This window comes from Hypanus sabinus, chromosome 27 (genome assembly GCF_030144855.1).
Source record: "Hypanus sabinus isolate sHypSab1 chromosome 27, sHypSab1.hap1, whole genome shotgun sequence".
Lineage (NCBI taxonomy): Eukaryota > Metazoa > Chordata > Chondrichthyes > Myliobatiformes > Dasyatidae > Hypanus > Hypanus sabinus.
The window spans coordinates 18,683,316-18,705,983 of record NC_082732.1 but is presented as its reverse complement, the minus strand read 5'-3'; the positions used below and the strand labels follow the sequence as shown (position 1 = coordinate 18,705,983).

The 22,668-nt window shown below is 42.8% G+C and overlaps 1 protein-coding gene across 3 annotated transcripts in view; it reads left to right on the top strand.

The window, feature by feature from the left end:
• The window catches only part of LOC132382030 (uncharacterized), a 73,856-nt gene extending 66,462 nt beyond the window's left edge, over positions 1-7,394 (top strand). For all 3 annotated transcript variants that reach the window (XR_009508181.1, XR_009508180.1, XR_009508182.1), the window contains 2 exons: positions 7,114-7,170; positions 7,261-7,394. The gene's annotated coding sequence lies outside the window, so the exon portion shown is untranslated. The remainder of the gene's footprint in view (positions 1-7,113; positions 7,171-7,260) is intronic.
• The last annotated feature ends 15,274 nt before the right edge of the window (positions 7,395-22,668 follow it).

Genomic DNA, 22,668 nt, shown 5'->3' with positions numbered 1-22,668 from the left:
GATTCTGAGTCCATTTAACGTCCCAGCATGGGAGAAAACACCAGCGTTCAGAGGAAACCCAGGGAATCAGAGAGAGAATATGCTAACTCCAAACAGACAGTAACAGCAGTCAGGACTGAATGTGAGGCAGCAGCCTCAGTATTCTTGAGGAATACTCTACTGGAAATGTGGCCCCAATTACCTGGCTTCCCTATACTTATTGGCAACTATGGAAGGACTCAAACCTAGACAATTTCTCACCTTCGCCAAGATGATCTAGCTTGGTCTGCCCATTTTAAACAGTCTAGGTAGCTGACTTGTGCTAATTTGTAATGAATGGGCTTCCACCAGCCATTCAGCCTAGCTGGTTAACAAGAGGTGTTTAGCTACCACTGCCGCTATAAGACCATGGTGCAGTCATTTCCAGAACTGAGAGCTGAAAGTTGGATTTAAATTTGTGAGCCTAAATATAATACCTGTTAGCATAGCCGACAATCCTGAATGTGCCAAACCCACATTTGAATACTGCTAGAGCTCACTGGATAGACTTATAACTAGGAGCAAATATTTTAGTGAAAAAAAAATGGATGGCGAAATAACCATTCCTAGTAGCGAATGAATGTATTTAGGAAAGCAATTTACTGATTCTTTACTTGATAATCTACACTCTGGGCACATCAGATCTAAATTTTTTTTGTCTTGTTGTTTGTTGCTTTCCTTTCTCCCTCCTCCTCCACACTATGGCTCCTCTCTGATACAAATCCTCCTATTGCAGGTGTCCTCAAGCACTTCAACTCAGTGACATCCTTCACATTAAGCACACTGACTTTTTTATCAAACAGAGAAAGCCATAATTGATTCAGCTGTAGTTTTCACAACAAGTTGGAACTCTGCTGTCTTTGCCCCTCGCCTAGCAGCAGCCACTCACATCCACATTAGGGGAATCAACCTTTCAAATATCTCTCTGCGGTGTCCTCAAGGTGAAGAGCAATGATTGTCATTTTGTTAGCCAACTGTGAAGCTAATCCCCTGTGCACTCAGCCATTTTTGTAGATTATAAAGGAATTAAAAAAGATCAGACCATGTTAGTTATGTGAGAGACGGCAATTTCCACTCAGTTGTGTAGGTGACTTCACTCTGCGTAATTAAAATTGTTCTCCATTTGATGATTACATAGAATAAAACATAGTGTATAATAGGGTGGAATAAAATTAAAAGGGTTTTCTTTTTGGGCATGCTTCTATTGTTGAGGCCCAGCAAGCACTGAAATGTGGTGATTTTGCTACATAGGCAAAATGCTTCATATGTTTTATGTGTGATTGGAACAGTGCATTTGAGTCTGAAGTGTCTCTATCAGGAATGCTTCAGTCTAAGTAATGATGCAGCTGAAGGACGTCTGAGGACATGAAAAGAACGAATAGGAATTAATGATTACTTACTGTGTTCCTTGCTCGTAACTTCTCTCTAGACCCTATCTTCTTTAAGAGGCACGACAGAAGAGCAACTCCCAGGCCTGCTACTTGTTCCCTGCTAACACAAAACTAATCAGCAAACAACTTCAATTGGCCTTACATTAGAAAGGACCTGTCCCTGTTTACACTTTCCGTTCTGAACAGCCAAATACCTGACTCCTTGCCTACCAGGAGTATTCTGCACAAAACCCCACATCATCCACTGAGAAAGAGAACTCTGCATTAAAACCCTTGCAAACATATGCCTAAATTGCATTAAATCCCCACCCACCACCAACCCTGGTCATTCCTTCTCCTCTTTCCTATCAAGCATAAGATACAAAAACTTGAAAGCGCATGCCACCAGGCTTGGGGCCAGCATCCACCTCTCAGTTATCAGACCCTTTTGATGTTATCGCAGTTTGCCTGATTTGTTTTACTGTGCTGGGGGCGGAAAGTTGATGCTACTGTATTATTGAGGTTCAGTGCAATTGTCTTTTTTTTGTTGTGCAGGGTGTTTGGGGTTTGATGTTCTCGCAGCTCACTGATTTGTTTTTCTGTGTGGGGGTTGGGGGGTAGGTGTTGATGCTCTTGTTGCCGTTACAATTTCAATGTGGGGTGATTTGCAAGCTTTCTGTGCATGGGGAGGGAATGGTTTAACCCATGGTTTTTCTCTGTTTCGTGGCAATGTGGAGAAGATGAATCTCAGAGTTGTATACTACATACATACTTTGATAATAATTGAACCTTTGATATGCTAAAGGTGAGTTCTTGATCTCTCGATCTAGCTCTTCAGGTCCTTTGCATTCTATTAACCTATCCACACCACACTTCCTCAGTAATGCCGACACAATCTTCTGTCCTTTTTCCCCTTTTACAATATCAGTGTAGTTACGAATGGCATGGTTTGTCTGGATGCCACACAAACAAAATCTTTGCATTGTAACTTGGTACAGGTGACAATAATAGCCCAACGCCAATACCACTCACTGCCATAGGACTTTGGGAAGCCAACTGGAAACGCTGCACAAACCAATTCTTATAGCAAGTCTGATGAAAAACAAGTGTACTATGTGCATTTCAGTCCCCAGAGGTATCTTGTCTATTATAAACTCGAGTCAGTCTCTGCAAGGAGCAATATTTTCATTCTTCACAATCTACAGAAAAGCTTTTTACCTTACTGCTAAGGTGTATATTCATGAATAACTTATCAGCACCATCCAACATGAAGCATTTCAGTTTCCCCTTTGTATTCTGTTGATATGTGTTTCTGTTTTTCCATTTGCTTTGATCAGAAATATACTTGTGCCCTCGGACTGTCTAGTGTCAAGTCAAAGACGAGGCAGAGGCTCTGTCATCTTAATTTAGCTATTCTGGTTTTTGCCATCAATTCCAATGCACTTCCAGATTGGTGTTTTGACTAAACTAGATTATGTCCAACATCCAAAATACAGTAGATACTGGTAATCTAAAATAAAAGCAAAGGATACTGTAAGGCAGATCAGCGAGTGTTTGTTGGTATGGAGACTTAGTGTTTCAAGCTGGTGACATTTTGTCAGCAAACTTAGTGATAAAGCAAGTTTTAAAAAAGCATATGGAGTCACAAGATGCTATGGTTGCTGGAATCTGGAAGCAGCAGGCCAGGCAGCATCTGTGGAAAGAGATAATCAATGCTTTGAGTCATTTGGGTGTTTTGAGATCCTTTTGGAGATGTGAGCTGCCCATTTCATTTGTGGATATCGCCTGACTGGCTGAGTTAAGACATTAGGATATAGGAACAGAATTAGGCCAGGCTTGGCCCATCGTGTATGCTCCGTTATTTCTTCATGGCTGATCCATTTTCTCATCTCAGCCCCAAACTTCTGCCTCCTCCCTGCCTACATGCCCTGACCAATCAAGGATCTTCCAATCTCTGCCTTAAATATACTCAATGACTTGGCCTCCACAGCCGAGTTGTATCACAGGAGCAAACATGAGGGAATCTGCAGATGCTGGAAATTCAAACAACACACACAAAATGCTGGTGGAACACAGCAGGCCAGGCAGCATCTATAAGGAGAATCACTGTCGACGTATTGGGTCGAGACCCTTCATCAGGACTAACTGAAAGGAAAGATACTAAGAGATTTGAAAGTAGTTGGGGGAGGGGGAAATGCAAAATGATAGGAGAAGATCAGAGGGGGTGGGATGAAGCTAAGAGCTGGAAAGGTGATCGGCAAAAGTGATACAGAGCTGGAGAAGGGAAAGGATCATGGACGGGAGGCCTCAGGAGAAAGAAAGGGAGAGGGGGGAAGCACCAAAGGGAGATGGAGAACAGGCAGAGTGATGGGCAGAGAGAGAGGAAAGAAACCAAACAACTAAATATGTTGGGGATGGGGTAAGAAGGGGCGGAGGGGCATTAATGGAAGTTAGAGAAGTCAATGTTCATGGCATCAGATTGGAGGCTACCCAGCCTGTATATAAGGCGTTGTTCCTCCAACCTGAGTGTGGCTTCATCTTGATAGTAGAAGAGGCCATGGATAGACATATCAGAATGGGAATGGGATGTGGATTTAAAATGTGTGGCCACTGGGAGATCCTGCTTTCTCTAGTGGACCGAGCATAGGTGAACGTTTCGCTGAACATGGCCTCCTCTACTGTCAAGATGAAGCCACACTCAGGTTGGAGGAACAACACCTTATATAGCGGCTGGGTAGCCTCCAACCTGATGGCATGAACATTGACTTCTCCAACTTCCGTTAATGCCCCTCCCCTCCTTCTTACCCCATCCCCGACATATTTAGTTGTTTGGTTTTTTTCTCTCTCTGTGCCCATCACTCTGCTGGTTCTCCATCTCCCTCTGGTGCTCCCCACCCCCCTTGCTTTCTCCCGAGGCCTCCCATCCTATGATCCTCTCCCTTCTCCAGCTCTGTATCACTTTCGCCAATCACCTTTTAGCTTCATCCCACCCCCTCCGGTCTTCTCCTATCATTTCGCATTTCCCCCTCCTCCCACTACTTTCAAATCTCTCAGAATCTTCCCTTTCAGTTAGTCCTGACAAAGGGTCTCGGCCCGAAACGTCGACAGCGCTTCTCCTTATAGAGGCTGCCTGGCCTGCTGTGTTCCACCAGCATCTTGTGTGTGTTGTTTGTATCACAAGATTTTTTTAAGTTGCAGAGGACAGTGGGTGGAGAGGGGAGGCGGATGAGAAGCGAACAAAAAGGAACGTTTGTGGTTGAGGAAACTGAGGGATGAGTGTGCATGCTGAGTGCAGGATGGTGGTAAAGGCTGATGCTTTACAAAAGGAGATATGAATAGGAGAGGATAATGAGATCTGAAACTACCAAAAGTGGAGAAAGAATAAAAATATTTCTCGCAGTATAAAATATAAAATAGAGTAGCTGATTGTTTGACTGTTAAGTCCAGAAACTATAGCTTTTCTTGTGTGAAGGAAGGCATTGAGCTTCATTGAAACAGGGTAGCCAAAGACAGCAAGATCTTCTAGAGAACGGAGTGAACCCAAACGCAGGACACTGGCACAGAGATTGAGTTAGGATGCAGACGAGGGTGTGGGAGTGGCTGGAGCTGAACGGCAGACAGGAGGGTGAACAGGGGAGCTGGAGGCAGGCAGAGCTTACCTTGACATGGAGCGTAGAAAGGCAAGTGGTAGGCAATACTTATCTTGACACAGAGAGACAGAGTTTCACAGGTAAACCTCAGTACTGGAGTAAAACTTGGAATAAACAATCCTAAGCGGCTGGGAACATTAATTACCAAACTGGCTAAAACAACGATCTGGCAACGAGTGGATGCAAGGCCAGGGTTTTTCTGCTGCAGGTCTTGATGAGAACCAGGTGTACAGCCATCAAAGGGGATTTAGGAGAAAATGGGAAATTAACATTCGGGACCATGACACAAGGTTAGAGTGATAGGCAACTGGAAGCTTCAAGGCCTGAGCTCCATACATAATATAATGCCCCACCAACAGGGCTGTTCACTGTTAACAGAGAGAACACTGCCTAGATGAAACATTTCCTCATTCTCACCACCGGCATATCCATTACCAAAGTAAGGGTACTTTAAGAGTATGTGTCTCAGTACCAGTCTACCGTCCAGACACAGGTATGTTCGAATCTCATGAGACAGCCAAGGTACTTAGAGATCTTAAATAAATCTGGAATCAAAAAGCTGCTCACAGCTGTGGTAACACTGGATTGCTGTGAAAACACTTCTGTTTTGCCAGTGTTCTTCAGAGGAGGAAATATGCCAAATTTAGCCAATCTGGCCAACTTTATTAACTGCTGGTCAAAAAGTTTAATTCTTAACTGGTTCCTAGGTTCAGGGGCAATTAGAGACAGGCAATAAATGGCAGCAATGCCCAAGTTTCATGAATGAAGAAAAGAGCTACTTTCTCCAAATAATGCGGCACAGGATTCCCTTGGAACTTAGCTGCATTTGTATCCATTTCAATGAAGTTTTAAGGCCAGATCAGAGCAAGAATTGAGGCAATAGTTTTTGGCAGCTCTGCCTAACCTCTGGAATTCTCCACTGAAAGTGGACTTTGAATACGCTGTGTTTGGGAGGTTATATGCAGTTATAGGGTATCCTTGGTTGTATTGATTTATGTCCTGACAAGGCCAGCTATAGGGAAAAGATTACTACAAATAGATGGAGAAAACTGCCTGTAGAGAAGCATGGCAGATTTAAGACTGATCTGTATGGAAAGGCTTCCTCCTTCATTTCACACCAGTGTTTGTGGAATGCTCTAAGAACCACACACTCCCTTATTTCCCCTTCCCACCCCTTAGGGATAGGGGTAGTAGGGGCACCAGTGTTCCTTTATGAACAATTAGTAAGCTGGAAACATGAATCTTCCCCGCTGATAGAAATCAAAATTCAAAGTACACTTTATAATCAGAGTACATATATATCATCACCCACAGCACTGAGTTTCATTTACACCGGGGTTGTAACGTTGGTGTCACAACCCTGAGACTCAATAGTATGGACTGGTCATGCTATTGAGCGAAGTCTTGACTACCTTCATTCATAATTTTCAGGGCCTCCCACCTCCTACGGCATATTGAAGATCTTTATCCTCTCAATAAATTCAAGGCAACCTTCAATCCTCTCAGTGTCTGGCCTCCACTAGCATACGCTATAAGCGAATCTTCAGTTCTTGTACTCTACACTGCTTGTTTAATATTTGTAGCATTCCTTGCTTAAAGGCACAGCACAGCTGCAGCAGCTTTCACTGGCTGAAAATCTTCCAAGGCACTCCATGTTTGAAGAACCTTTGAACTACAGTCCTCGCTGTATTAAAAAATATAGTTGGTAGTCAATTTGTCCAAAGCTAGCTCCAGTAAAGGTGACTGTGATATTGATTAGATAACCTATTTCTAAATAATACTGAGTGACAGCCGCCGGCCAGCACACTACCAAACCCTCACCTGCTCCTCCTCAAGATAACACCTGAGCATCTTTCAAAGTTAGTGCAGCATTTCCTCTGCACCACCCAAGTGTCAGCCTAGACTTTTTTATAATCCCTTCTGTGAGGTGAGGCTTGTGTTTACAATCCAGAATAATAAGTAGGTTTCAAAAAAAAAATCTTTTAGTTAAATAGTTTGAGATACTTTGAAACGATGCATTTTAAGTACCTGCTATCAATAAGCATGCACACTACTAACACTGGTCTCTTTTCTAGGTTGTGTTTCTAAATATGTATCAACTACATGGCTCAGCCCCAAAGGAAAAACATTATGTAAGTTTTTAACAAATGTTTTTACTTGACTCTGGAGATTTTATCACATGTATTTACTTCAGTCTGTTTCATTTTCCTGTGCTGTCCCAGATCCCATTTTGATTGGAAGTGAGGGAGAAGAAATCTGTGCAGAGAATGCTTGCCTGAGGCTTGAAACAAGTGCATTATGTCCATGGATGAAGCACTGCCAGCAACCAGCATCAAGAAGAGCATAAATCAATGAGGCAAGTTTATCTCCTGACTGGCAGTCTCAAAACAAATGCTTGGGCCAAATCATAAACCAGTTTTTTTCCAAACCACTGAACGTGGCCATGGAGATACTCCCTCGTCAAGTCTTTTTCTTCAAGGACAGTATAGGCAGAGGGACGAGGTCATTCGCATTTGCTGGCTGAACCAGTTCCTTTAAGAATATCAGCACAGCACTGACATTCTTTGAAAGCTCAGCTATCAAGGGAAAGGAACCACATAAATAGTCTTGGCAGATTAAGAACTAGTCTTGGCTTCTGAATGTGTAGCAACTCATGTTGAAAATTATCTTATCAGAAGCTCTGAACATACACATGGCCTTTCTTTTCCCCATATCAACCGAGAGAAGAATTCGCTAATAGTTTCCCATGATATCAGCATGTCTGTGACACATGATTAAAGGTTGCTAGGTCTATGACCTTATCAGCCGTGTCAGCTGACCTCTGCTACAGTGATTGGCTTCCAGTCCTGTTGGTCACTCATTGAAACAGGCTGGAAGCAGCAAACAATCTGCTGGAGGAACTGAGCAGGTCAAGCAGCATCTGTGGAAAGAAAGGAACGATTGGCTTTTTGGGTTGAAACTGTACATCCGTGTTTTGACTCAAAACATTTAACAATTGCTTTCCTCCCACAGATGCTGCTCAAACTGCTGAGTTCCTCCTGCAGTTTGTGCTCCATCTGTAATTCCCACTGGAAGTGTACATTGAGAGGGAGGAGTTGATGATAGAGAATGATGGTACAGTAATAATTATCCTCCTTCTCTCATCCACCACCCTATCACTTGGTGTTGCTGCTTGCATTGGCCCAATAATCCAGGTACTTATCAGCAACTTCAGAAGCCTAGACATGGCAGATGTCCAACATTGTAGAGCCGAACCTAGCCTGTCTCACTACTGAGCACCTCAGCACCTTCCAGGTGAGACAGCACTTCCCCTGCAGATCTGCTGGGGTGGTCTATTATGTATAATGTGGCCTTCTCTAAATTGGTGAGACCCGTCATAGATTGGGGGACTGCCTTCACTCCATCCACCAAAAGTGGAACTTCCCAGTGGCCAAATACTTTAATTCCCGTTCCCATCCCCGTTCTGACATGTTGGACCATGGCCTCCTCTTTTGCCATGATGAAGCTGTCCTCAGGGTGGAGGAACAACAACACCTTGTACAGTATTCGGTTTGGGTAGCCTCCAACTTGATGGCATGAATATTGATTTCTCCTTCCCGTAAAAAAAATGTTTCCCTCCCCTTCTCCTCTTCTTCTATTCCCCACTCTGGTCTATTCACACCTGCCTATCGCCTGCCCCAGTGCCCCCGCTTCCTTCCCTTTCTCCTGTGATCCACACCCCTCTCCTATCAGATTCCTTCTTCTCCAGCCCTTTACCTTTTCCACATGACTTTACCTATTACCTTCTGGCTATCTTCCTTCCCCTCCCCCCATCTTTTTAACTCCGGCGTCTTCCCCTTCCTTTCCAATCCTGAAAAAGGGTCTCAGCTTGAAATGTTGACTGTTTATTCATTTCCATAGATACTGCCGATCGGCTGAGTTCATCCAGCATTTTATGTGTTGCTGTCTCAGCGCTGAATCAAGCCAGAATTGGATGTATGCTGTAATATTTTGAACTGGAATTCTATAGACAAGTCGTTCAGCTTTGGCTTTCTCTAAAAATCTCCCTTTTAAAAAAAAGCACTTAAAACTTGCATTGAAAATAGTGAAACTTGGATCAATCTAAAACTGGTCATGAGAATGGAAACTTCAGAACAGGAGAAGGTCATTCAGCTCTATCAGCCTGTTTTACCATTCAATTAGATCACATTTAATCTGTACTGTAGCTGCTTATACACACTAATTCTGTAATCTTCAGCACCTCTGCCTAGCAAAGATCTATCAATGTCAGCTTTGAAATTTCTTATTGACTTAGACTCATTTTATTTTCTCCACCATTTGTTGAAGGGATTGCTTCTGACATCACTCAGGACAACATAAGCTAAGCCTCATGCCCTTTGTTCTGGACTCTCCCAAAGAAGTAAGTCTCTCTATCTACCCTATTAAATCCTTTATCAGTCCTCTCAATCCTACCAGAAAAAAAGGACCTAATTCCCAACATAAAACTTGTCATATTCAATATACAGACACTTCAACGATGAATAGTAATTAAAATACAATTACTAATAGTCAAGCGTTAAGATACTTGCTTTCAGTTTTCATTTTTTAAGGTACATGTCACTGGCAAGGCAGGTTTTATTGCATAACCTTAATTTCCTTTGAGAAAGTGGTGGCGCACCACACTCTTCAACCACAGAAGTTCCTCTGGTGAAGATACTGCAAGAAAGCAGTCTAACAGGATGCTCCATGCCTTCTATTTATTTATTTATTGACTGGTTGAGATACATCACGGAACCGGCCTTTTCAGCCCTTTGAGCCGTGCTACCCAGCCGTTCCCTGATTTAATCAGAGCCTAATCGTGGGACAATTACCAATGACCAATTAACCTACCAACTGCTACGCCTTTGGACTGTGGGAGGAAAACAGGGCACCTCGAGGAAATCCGGCTAGTCATGGCAAGAACGTACAAGCTCCTTACAGGCAGTGGTGGGAATTGAACCCGGGTCACCTGTAGTGTAAAGCATTTGCTAACCACTATGTTACCGTGCAGTCTTAGACTAACTATCAATGCAAAATGTGATATTTTTCCAAGTTTGGAGGGTACCTTGCAAGTGGTGGAAATTCCTTTCAGAGTAATTTAGGCAAGTGACTGCCGTCTATCTGTAAGTGCCTACTGTACGATGCCTGTAGAAAGAGTGAAACTTCAGGGTGGTAATTCTGAAAAGAGTTGAGCTTCTTGAGAGGCGTGGAGGTGTTATCTAGTTGCCACTGTCATCAGTGTTTGCAAAAATGTGAATTACTATGACAAGGAATCATCTTATAGGGAATGCACGTACTAACCTTCAAGGAAAGTCCAGAGTTTAAGGTGGACCCTGTAGAGCAGGCAGTCCCAACCTGTTTTAAGCCTTGGACCCTAATCATTAACTGAGGAGTCCATGGACCCCAGGTTGGGAACTCTTGCTTTGGGGTATAATACCATGATTTCTCCTTGTAATTTCAATAGTGTCCGTGCTGGATGTATAAACATATTATAAACTGCAGCACAAGAACAAGCAGGCCTCCGAATCTGAAAATTGGTTCAGTGTGCTTTTAAAGAAAACTTCAGTACTTACACACAGAGAATGGATGATCTCTTGAGCATGACACTGAGGAATGGGATATGGCCAGTCAGCTTCAGTACTGCTACTTATCCAGATGAAAGATCTCAACCTGAAACATTGACTGTCATTTCCCTCTATAGATGCTGCCTGACCCGCTCAGTTCCTTTGGCGTTGAGTATATTGCATCTACAGTTTCTAGTGTGAGTCAATTAAATTCTGAGCCTTGGCTTATAATGACCGTGGAGGATGTGGTAGAGTGAAAACACCTGAGTCAAAGCTACAGAGGGTGAAAATGTTCATGCCCTTTTTTTGAACTAGGACAAGCCTCGACAACTTTGTCAGGTTGATGGCAATTGCCAAGGTTACCATTTACATGGAAAAGGAGAATTGAGTCTATTTGCAAAGGTTCTGATTTCATAATCCAAAAATAAAGATCATTCCTGCTGTTATTGATGCTTGATGAGGATAAGCTGTGAAAATGAGCTGGGAGACCACACGCCACACTGGGAAAGGAGAGAGAAACAGAGCCAGCAATTACTTTGGAACCACAGAGAATATTGTAGCTGCTCTCTGAATACTCATAATTGCCTATGGACATCCTTTGGTATCTTTGGTGCAAACACTCACTCTCACAGCTTGCAACTATTAAAGATTTCCTTATCTGGTTATCCAGCACTGCAGACAGTGCAGAGTGTAAGGGAGAAGGTTATATCATTAATAAGTAGGAGGGTAATTCTCCCTGCAGGGAATAAGTAAAGGAGATTTATAAAAGTTGTGCAGAAATAGTAATTAAGGGCTATGATGTGTTGGTATTTCCTCAAGGCTAGGTGGCAAAGCTAAATACTGCCCAAAAGCTGATTAGGTCATGCACAGAAGTACAAGCAATGCTCTTTTAAATCCAGGTAACCGCATGCAGTTTCAACATTTATTGGCGCTCCAATTTCCAGACCTTGGATCTCAGCAGGGAGAATGGCTTGACGGGAGGAAATGAAACCCGTAGGCAAGCAACGAGCATGCTTCTGGATTTCTGGGCCTTCTTTGTACAGTACTTGCAGCTGGATCAGAAGTAATCAGGAGACTTTGGTATGTAACTTCTGTCTGGGAGAATCGAGATATGGTGAAAATAAGTGTACAGTACAGATAGGGCTGATTCTTGCCTCCAGATGCGGTTCAGTTGAAAATCAACTTTCAAAGCAGTGCACGCAAAAAGGGGAAAGGTCTTGGCCTGAAATGTGGACTGTTTATTCTTTTTGACTGGTGCTGCCTGACATGCTGAGTTCCTCCAGCATTTTGTGTGTGTGGCTTTGGACTTCCAGAATCCGCGGACCTTCTCCAGTCAGTGACATCCACCTTCGAGACCGAAAGAACGTTCAGGGTTTCGGCACGTACATAATACAGGCTCAAGCCAATAAATCCCACAGAGTATCTGCATCTTGAAGTCAGGTTCAACGCCGAGTCTCATGGCAGAGCACAGCTCTTCAAAATTCTCCAGTAATGGTGCAAGAGAGATGTGTGCACTGAACCTCTGCTGTTAGATCTGGTGTGAAAGCAGTAAACCCATCCATATAAGTAGAGTGTGTCTGCGAATGACAAAGAGAAATATAAAATCAAATGCTGTCCTTTTTCAATTGCCCTAGTTTACTTTAATGTCCTTAATGTTCCAGTGTGTGACTGAATGAATGTATTTTATGCTATTTCTTACAATTTAAAATAATTACTCTATTTTCACTGTTGGTAATGCTTCACACGTTTCACGTCCTGCATAGCTAGGGTACTGGCTACATTTTCAGCACCCCTGTGTGTGGGCCCGTTCTGACTGCCATCCCCCTCACTTGGTGGGATTTTATCACACGGGGTCCGGCCACCAAGCAGGGACTCGGCTTTTCCATTCAGTTCAGCACTCCCACAGCAAAATGTAAGTCTGGATTCTGCTTTGTTGTCGGTGGCAATCAAGATGCTTACCGCAGGCTCATTGGGCAAAGGCCATTGTGATGGTACTTCAGTAATTTTCATTCTTTAAGTTAAATCATCGTATTGCTTGCTATCTTTCCTTGGTTGAGATGTATAACTCTAACCATCAATGCAGCGATCAAATCTTGCCCAGCCAAAAGAAGAACTCATTTCCTCCAGTTGTAGATGCGGCACAGATGATACTTCTCAGATATTTTAAAAACAGCCCTCTGTCCTAAAGATGTCAAAGCACGGACAGAAGAAAATTGTCATCTTATATTTGGCATCTAAGTCTGATAGCTCAATTTCTCTTGCCTCTAAGGAACAGGACTGAAATTGTACAAGTAACTGCTAGACTAAAGAAAGTTCTGTCATTTTTTTAGACCACAGATCTGCCTATTTAAAATACTTCCCCACAGGACAGTGGTGGAGAGCAGCATTGTTTCATCTTAGGCATCATAACCATGTTCTAGATCTCCTCTAGCCAGGCCCAATTAGAAATCTGATTACAATGCATTTAGTACGCACAGCCCAGTGGGCAATGCACATCTGGAATTTAGTTTTTGGGAGCTTTTCTGTAACAAGAGCTGAGAATGTAGCGTCCGTGGGACCTGGGAAATGGAACCCAAGGCTGATCTAAGCTGCAGCAAACTTGCATAAATAGTAGTTTTCCGAAGTTGAGTCTTTTATTTTGTTGGAACAGCTGGGAGTGATGCTCTGCGAATACTTGGGCAGGGAGGCTGAAAGGGCTCAGTGGGTCAGGCAGCATCTGTGGATGAAAGTTGACAGGTTGGGACCTCTCATTAGTACTGGAAAGAAAGAAGAGAGATAGCCAGTATAAAAAAAGATGGGGAGAGAGGAATAGAGTGAGAGTTGGTGGGTCATAGGTGGATCTGGGTGAGGGGGGATATAACAGGAAGGTGAAGAGGGGGTGAGAGTGGGAATAAAGTGAGGAACTGAGAGGAGATATATGGAAGTAACAAAGGGCTGAAGCAGATGGAATCTGAAAAGCAGAGATTCAATCATGGAGTTGAGCCAAGGTGGTGTAGAGGGGTCTGGGGGGAGGAATGGGTATGTAATACACAGATTGAGAGGACGGGAAAGAAGGAACTTACCAGCCAGGAAGAACCAGACCTGGGAAAGTAGTGCTAGATTTTAGTTTACTTGGTCCAGGCAAAAACACCTCACAAACACAAGAATATTTCTAATAGTGATACTTTGGACTCAGATGCACTGTTCTAATTAGCACCATCATTCTACCCAGATTTAAAAAAACGGACCATAACTTTTTTGCTCATATTGGAAGATTAGCTCTCTGCTGTTCTATAACACCAGTAGAGTTCAATGTTTGGTGGGCCCAGCAATAAAGAAGAAGAAAGCCGTTAACCCCGAGTGGAGTCATCAGGACGATGTCGTGACGGTGTTTTGTTTTAGCAGGCTTTCTTATTTTTACAAGGCCGAGTTGCTAGCTCAATGCTCAACCCAGCATGGATAGAAAGTGTGCAAGGGAGCTGGCTGGATTCAAACTCAGGAGCCTTCGCTCCGAAGTCCAGCGCTGATGCCTCTATGCCACCAGCCAGCCCCCAGCAATTAAGGCATGCCCAAAAGTTCTGAGGCGTATTAAAGGACAGCACCATGTTAACCAGGAAATTCATATCATGTTCAGTGAATGTAAAAGTACTTTCTAAGCTTTCCTTTTCCTAATACACATCTGATGTCAGGCAGAGACCATACCTAGAAAGAGACAACACAACCACCAGCCCCTACACCTTGCTCGTTCTTCATCGGTTTTATTGTTAGCTGAGTATCCCAGGAGCCACCATTGAACAGAAACTGAAATGGAAACATAAATACTATGGCGGGATAGAAGCTGAGTATTCTGGAACAAGCGGCACCTCCTAACTCTACTAAACTTTGCAGCACCAAGAAGGGCCAGCTGAGGAATGAGATGGGATTCTTACCTACTGCTTAGTGAATGCAGCTCCAATTGCTTAAGAAAGCGAACATTGTAATGCATTTGTTCCTGAACGTCCCTACTCTCTAGTAGAGTGACACGCTGACTGTTACATATTTTAGGTAAGTTATGGATATTATCCAAGTTAAAGTAGTTATATTGATTAATTCCCTGTACATTGATTTAATTACTTGCTACTTCATTTTATCATGGCTGCGTTACACACTTCTTACAGAATCAGAGACGTCTTTGTCAATACTCCCAACTTCACTAATTAGAAAAGGAAAGAACAGAAAGAATATGGGACTACCAATACCTTAATGTCCTTCAGCCCAAATCACACACCATTCTGACATAAACCTATACACTTACTTCTTCAAAGGTTTCAAAGGTACATTTAATTGTCAGAGAAATGTATACAATATACATCCTGAAATACTTTTTCATCGCAACCATCCACGAAAACAGAGGCGTGCCCCAAAGAATGAATGATGGTTAAATGTTAGAACCCCAAAGCTCCCCCCCCCAGCTCCCACCACCCACATATAAGTAGTGGTAAAGCAACGATACCTGCAGAAAAAGCATCGGCAACCCCACCAAGCACTCAAGCTTGCAGCAAAGCTTCAATAAAGACACAGACTTGCAGTAGCCCAAAGACTACTCATTCACCTGCTAATTTGACTTAACCACAGGCTCTGTCTCTCTCTCCCTTATAAGGAAAAAGAAGTGTCCCCGTTTCACAGCGAGAGGGGAGACTTAAGAAAACAACTCGCTGATTTACGGTGTTAAGAATGTGTTGCGTCGCATTTTCCGGGCTCTGTACCCTAAGAACTCGGGTCTCTGGGCACACAGCCAGCAGCCAGCTCGCTGTTTTCAATCTTCTGTGTACTTCCACGACACATCAGGCAGAGGCACCGACCTCGACTCCTCCCGCCTCCAGAGCTACAAAGTCCCGGACCCCTGAAGGCTAGCTAATCTTTTAGGCCGCATCCTTGGTATCTTGAATAGCGGCCAGTCATGGGACCCCAAGGGCGGGTCCCACTCCCGCAAAGAACCAAAGTCAGCGTGTGACTCCAGGTCAACGGCTTCAAAAGAAAGGGAAAAATAGAAATAGAGCTGTTTCCAAAGATGCAAGCAAAGGAGTCACCGTTAGGTGCGATCGTCCTCCTAAATTTCATCAGCAGAACATGAATATGTTGGAAAGCCCCACCTAACACCACTGTATATTCAACAGTATACAATTTGAAAGTCATTCCCAGCCCCATAGTGCAGTTGCTCAAGGCTGCTGCCCATTCTTCTGTAAGATAGTGCAAATGGATGTCTTATGGTCACTTACACCAAATTTGACCCAGGTTGACTAAGGGCATATGTCCTCTTTAAACATTTTGTATTAACACTTAGCTTACCTCTTCTCACCAGCCTATCATCTCCCCTGGTTCTCCTCCTCCTTCACTTTCTCCTTTTGTCCACTCTCCTGTCCTATCAGAGTCCTTCTTCTCCAGTCCTTTATCTTTCCAACCCACCTGACTTCACCTATCATCCTCTAGCAATCCTCCTTCCCCTCCCTCAACCCTGTTATTCTGGTGTCTTCCTTCTAAATCCTGAAGAAGGGTGTTGGCCCAAAATGTTGACTGTTCATTTAGATGCTGCCTGAGCTACAGAGTTTGTGTGTATTGCTTTGGATTTCCGGCACCTGCGGACTTTTTGTGTTTATGTATGAACACCTTTTCCCAACCCCCAGTCAGATGTCCAGCCATCAGTTCTGTTGTATGTCTAGCTAAACCCCTTCCTTCCTCTAGCCAACCTCCACATCATATAGTAACAGGACTTATTCTAATTGACTTACCTGCAATATTGTCTCATTCCCTCAACATCTCTCCTTCCCCTCTAGAATTATGCCCGATCTTCTGCTCCATCTTCATTCACTCCACTGTGTCCACTTTCAACCCACCCCTCACTGCCCCTCCCACCTAGATCCATATGGGCAGCCTACATACAGTGTCAAATCTGGTGGACTTCAGAGAAGGCAGCCTTTGCGTATGTCTTCATGTGCAAGATGGGTTCTATGTTGCAATATACTAGCCCCCATGCCATATGGCATAATTGGCCTAATTTCCTTACACAAAATTGATATGAACCTAAGTCTGCAATGCTTTAACATGCAACACCAAATCTACTGGAGGGACTCAGCAGGTTGAGCGGAATTTAGGGAAGGAATGGAATTGTCAACAGTTCAGGTTGAAACCCTGCATCAGGTCCTGATCCAAGGATTTGACACAAATCATTTCCCTCCCACAGAATCTACATAACCCACAGAGTTCTTCTAGCAAATTATTTGTTGCTTCAGGTTCCAGTCACGGCTGTCTCTTTAACATGTCGCAGTGAGTTCCGCAGAATTTCTAGGCCTTTATCTCTGGTCATGCATAACGCAAAGTACCAACTCCCTGACTGGGACTGAATAGCTCTGGATTGGTTCATGTTCCTATTAATGCCAGCACTTAAAACTGAAGTGACACCTTCGAGCACATTTCAACATCACGAGCTAAAAACGAGACTGTTGTGAGGGGCCTGAGGTGTATGTTGGCAGGGCGATGATGCATGACATCATTAATATAATTTGAACATTCTGTGTGTATGTTTTTAGCTTTGCAGGAGTCTGAGTCAATGTTGGAGGGAGGATGGCTGGGAGAGGTGATGGCAGGCGAAGTGAGGGGCTGCTTTGTGAGGTTAGAGCAAGGAAAGATTTTTTGTTTTGGAATTTTTCCTTTCTTTCCCCCCCCCCCCCCCCCAGATCATTCCAGAATCCCCAAGGTAGATAGGAAATTATAACTTGACTGATTACTGCTTCAGCTACTAGGGGAGTCAGTGTCGGAAATAAAGGTGCACTCCAGTGAACCCAGCTCTGCAAGGACACACAACAGTAACTCTATAGAAAACACCAGTTGTTGATTCTTTTCTATACAATATCTTCTATCAGTCTCTTCTTCAATTACTACCAACCTAGGACTGCCTTGCAGGTCTTCTCTTGCATTTCAAACACCAGTATATCAGTATGCTGAATATTCAAGTCACAAAATTAAAAACTTTGCATATTGTGACATTCTCTAAAGCGGCCACAGGCTAAAGCAATAGAATACATGCATACATGATTAGTCACGGATATCAAAGCTAACTTTATATTGGGGTCATGACATTTAACAGAGACAAGAGCACGTTTGGAACCAATTGACTTAGTATTTGATAGGAATCTGCTTTGTGCACCAGTTACCTGTAAGATCCCTGCATGGGTACCACATTATCCTAAACTTAGCATGGATTGGGAATCAGGCAAAGGTGTAATAGTCTAGATGGTGGTGACCTTGCCAACCACTGGCAATGCCACGTAACATTGCAAGTTGGCTGTAGGGATCGGCACCACAGATGGCGAATCTTTGCCCTGTTAACCCAGAGCAAGTTGTGACAGTTGTCCTTTGTCATTAGCAGAGAGAGGAGCCAAAACCTGCAGATGGTCGGGGACGTCTGAATTTCCCTGGTGCACCTTCCTTCTTCTTGTAACCACGTCAACCATGAAATATCATATTAGAGGAGCTTTCAGATTCCAAACCTAGCTGGGGGAATGAAAGTGTCTCTAAGAACTAGTTCATAAATATTTAAAATTCTAAAACAATGGAGCAGTTTCTACAGAAAACATTGGTGCATTAAAATTATACAATATATTACAATACTGAAATTGTATACCAAACATTGTAAAAGAAAAGCAATTAGCTTTTCTTGCTCCCATTCCAAATGGCCACTCAAAAGGGAAACAAACAGCCAATCTGGCACATTCACCACTGAAATGTTTATTCCAATCATTCGGCATTAAATTCTAGGTCCTTAATAACCGTGCAAAATGAGGACACGCTCTGCAGCTCACTAAATGCTGATAGCGTGACTAAATCAAACAATAGTATGGATTCTACTTCAAAATTTGGCAGTCCCTCTCTTGGTATGTCTCTTGATAGATGAAGACTGCTGAATCAGTTGGGAAGACCAGCATTTGCTGGAATAGCCTATCTTCACTGGGAAGGCAGATTGCCACCTGGCTGATCCAGTTGCTTGGTCACAAGGCAGGAGATGAATGGATACTTTGCTTAAAGATCTTTGGTGGTGGCAAATGCATTTTACAGGGAGATAAATGCTTTCATTTTTACCTGAAAAATGTTACATTCCGGAAACACAAGTATTAATTTCTCACAAATCTCACCCTACTTTCATCCCTCCACCCATCTCCATCTTCTGTCACAACCACACCTCCTATCCACAGCTTCTACCCCAACACACACATTTCCCACTTAACCCAACTCCATCTGGTCCAAAATCCACTTCCCCTTCCATTCCCATTTTCTACAATCATCACCATCCACGTACATTCGTGTCTCTCTGCTTCCATCTCTCCACAAGTCACAACCTCCCATCCATTAATCTTGACATCTTCACTGACACCACTTTAAATTCTTCACTGGAAGTGAACAGCCATTATTTCCAGAAGAAAGTGGGGAACTTTCTCCTAGACAGCCCAGTACAACCTCTTGAAACAATCCTTATGAACAGATTTTTATGGCCATTAACTGCCCATGGTTGAAATGTCTCATTGGAAAACAATTATATGTAACAGACTCTCGGCACAGCAAGTGGCAGTGCAAGAGGATTCGAGTGCAGAAGTTAAGATTGCTTGCAGGAATTATATCCCAAAAAGAGGACTACCCTGTGTTAGAGAGATGGCACTGAGGATCCACCAGATTGATTCCTGGTATTGGGTGTTTGCTCCAGGAGAGATGAAGCAGTTTGGACTGATACTCTTCTGAGTTCGCAAGAACATAATGTAATCTCATTGAAGCATACAAAATTCTGACAGGACTTGACAGGAGAGACAGAGGGATGATGTTTACTCTCAGCTGGAATGCCTGGAACCAGGACGCACAACCTTCAAGTAAGTGGATGATGGCCTTTCAGGAATTAAAGGCGTGATATTTTGGAATTCTCCACCCAAGAACATTTTGAGAGACTTAGGTGCTGAGTATATTCAAGACAAAGCTTTAAAGAATTTTGAATATTAAAGTAATGTATGGATAAGTGGGGCTGAAGTAAAAAATCAAGTGTTGATCTTATCAAATGGTAGTTCAAATGCAAATAATATATAATAATATAGTATATCACCCTAGATTAAGTCTTCAAGTCTTCGGAGTGACAAAATAATGTATTTCTGACTCAGATTGAGTCACAACTGATGTGTAATGCTAAATACTTTGGAAATATATTTAAACACTGGATAAAAATCCCAGTGTTTTTATAAATGACTTGGATGAGTAAGTGGAGGTGTGGGTTAATAAATTTACAGATGACACAAAGGACGATGTTGCTGTGAATTATGTAGAAAGTTGCAGGTTACATCAAGGCACCGATAGAATGCCAAGCTGGGTAGAAGAGTGGCAGATGGAGTTCAACCTGGAAAAGTGTAAAGTGATACACTTTGAAAGACTGAACCTGATGGAAGAGTGCAGGATTAATGGCAGGATTCTTAGCAGTGTGGAGGAATGGAGGATTCTTGCGGCCCACATCCATAGATCCCTTAAAGTTGCTGTGTAGTTTGATAGGGTGATGTAGAAGTCATATCAAAGTTCAAAGTAAATTTATTATTGAAGTACATTTATGTCAGCACATGTAACCCTGAGATTTATTTATTTACAGGCATTCACAGTAAATACAAAGAAACACAATAGATTCAATGAAAAACTACACACACAAGAAGGATAAGCAACCAATGTACAAAAGACAATAAACTGTGCAAGTACAATAATAAAAAATCAAAATAATAATAATAATACTTATTATTATATATGTAATAAATATTGAGAACATGAGCTGAAGAGTACGTGAAAGTACTCTTTGTGGGGCAAACATGACGAAATCTGCAGATGCTGTAAATTCAAGCAACACACACAAAATGCTGGTGGAACACAGCAGGCCAGGCAGCATCTATAAGGAGAAGCACTGTCGATGTTTCGGGCCGAGACCCTTCATCAGGATCTTAATCTTAGGTTATGGGAACAGTTTAGTGTTAGGGTGAGTGAAGTTAAGTGAAGTTATTCCCTTCCCCCCCCCCCCCCCGGTTCAAGGGCCTGATGACTGAGCCTGCTGGTGTGGGTCCTAAGGCTCCTGTACTTCCTTCCTGATGGCAGCAGTGAGAAATGAGTACGGCCGGGGTGGTGGGAGTCCTTGTGATGGATGCTATATTCCTGCAACAGCACTCCTTGTAGTTGCGGGTAGGGCTTTACCTGTGATGGACTGGGCTGTATCTACTACTTTTTGTTGACCTCATTCAAGGGCATTGGTGTTTTTATACCAGGCCATGATGAAACCAGTCAGTATACTCTTCATTATGCATCTGTAGAGGTTTATCAAAGTTTTATATGGCTTGCCGACTCTTAACTAACTTCAAAATGTGAAGGTATTGGGTTTGCTGACCACTAAGTTCTTAACTCAAATAAAGAGCTTAAGCACTATCAGATATAAATAGCCACAAGTACTCTCACAAAAGGAAGATTATACTCTAGTTACCCAATCTTCAAAGAGTAGTTTCCTTCCTTGTTTATTCTCCATGGCAACTTAAGCTGTCTATATCCATTATTTGACTAGTGGGTACCGCCTTCCTAGCAAGGAGAAGATACTTCCAGCTAACAAAGTAGCTTTAAGCACAGTTCATTTATTATTTTCAGTGATACATATTTAAATCCAAACATTCTTAAAACACATTTAAAACTCACAGAGGATTTCTATCTTACAAAACATTTCCAAATTCCAAAGCATTTCTAAAATACAAAGGACTTCCAAAATACAGGTACAATTCCTGTGAACTGAAAATACATCCCAATGACGCAGATGAACAAATTATTCCTTGCAGAGATTGAAGCCAGGGGAATAGATGCTAGTTCACCCTGTGTTTTCTTCATGTTTCTTACCTAATTTCTAACAAGCCGGAACTGCTCACTACATTTAAACAGTTTCCTTGCCACTAGGGTAACTTCGCATGGATATGATATTTGCTCAGATACCCTATCTACACAAATGGCATAAGTGCTTTTTGGAGGCACAATTCCCAGCTGCCTCCAATTATTGTTGTGAAACCAACTTCCTTGAGTACATAAACCTTCCAACTATAAACGACATCAGTTATTTGATATGCTAAATGACGTTATTCATTGGTCTGCAAGCTTCTTTGAACCAAGCAACTTGGTCAGGTTCTCTGTTTCCAAACAAGCCAAATTAAATAATCCACAGTCTTACACTGCACTCTTGAGTGGCAATAAACCAGTGCAGTGACTTTCTACAGACCGAGTGTCTGCTATGTACAGAGTATGTTTGCAAAGCCTCTCCATAGATAGCACTTTTGTTTAACTTCAAACTGATGATTGCTTGCCAGTTATATTTTAAAAACTGAACACTGGCTCCTGCTTTTGACCAGAAGCTGAACAAATTATATAGCTGGAAGTTTAACTTAAACTGCTTGATCTTACAAGTGGCAGCTGCTGTGTTTAGAAAGTTGAACTTGGCAAAAACACGAGGCCACCTGGGCCAGGGAGTGGATATCCATCACAGAAGTAAATAGGGGCACTGCCATGTCGACTTTGTATGGCACTTGCATGCTGGATGCAGGCCAGGTTCTCTGAAAAGATAACACTGAGGAATTTAAAGTTGATGACCCGCTCCATCTGAGATCCGTCGATGAGGACTGGCTCATGGACCTCCTGTTTCCTTCTCCTGAAGTCAATATTCAACTCCTTGGTTTTCTTGACATTGAGTGAGAAGTTGTTACTGTGATACCGTTCAGCCAGATTTTCAGTCTCACTCCTTTATGCTGATTTGCCATCACCTTTAACTCAGCCAACAGCAGTGGTGTTGTCAGTAAACTTAAATATGGCACTTGAGCTGTGCTTACCCTCACAGTCAAAAGGAGAAAATCCAAAAATCTGAGATGCAAAGAGACTTGGGAGTCCATGTGCAGAACACCCTAAAGGTTAGCTTGCAGGCAGAGTTGGTGGTGAGGAAGGCAAATGCCATGTTAACATTCGTTTCAAAAGGTCTAGAATACAAGAGCAGGGATGTGA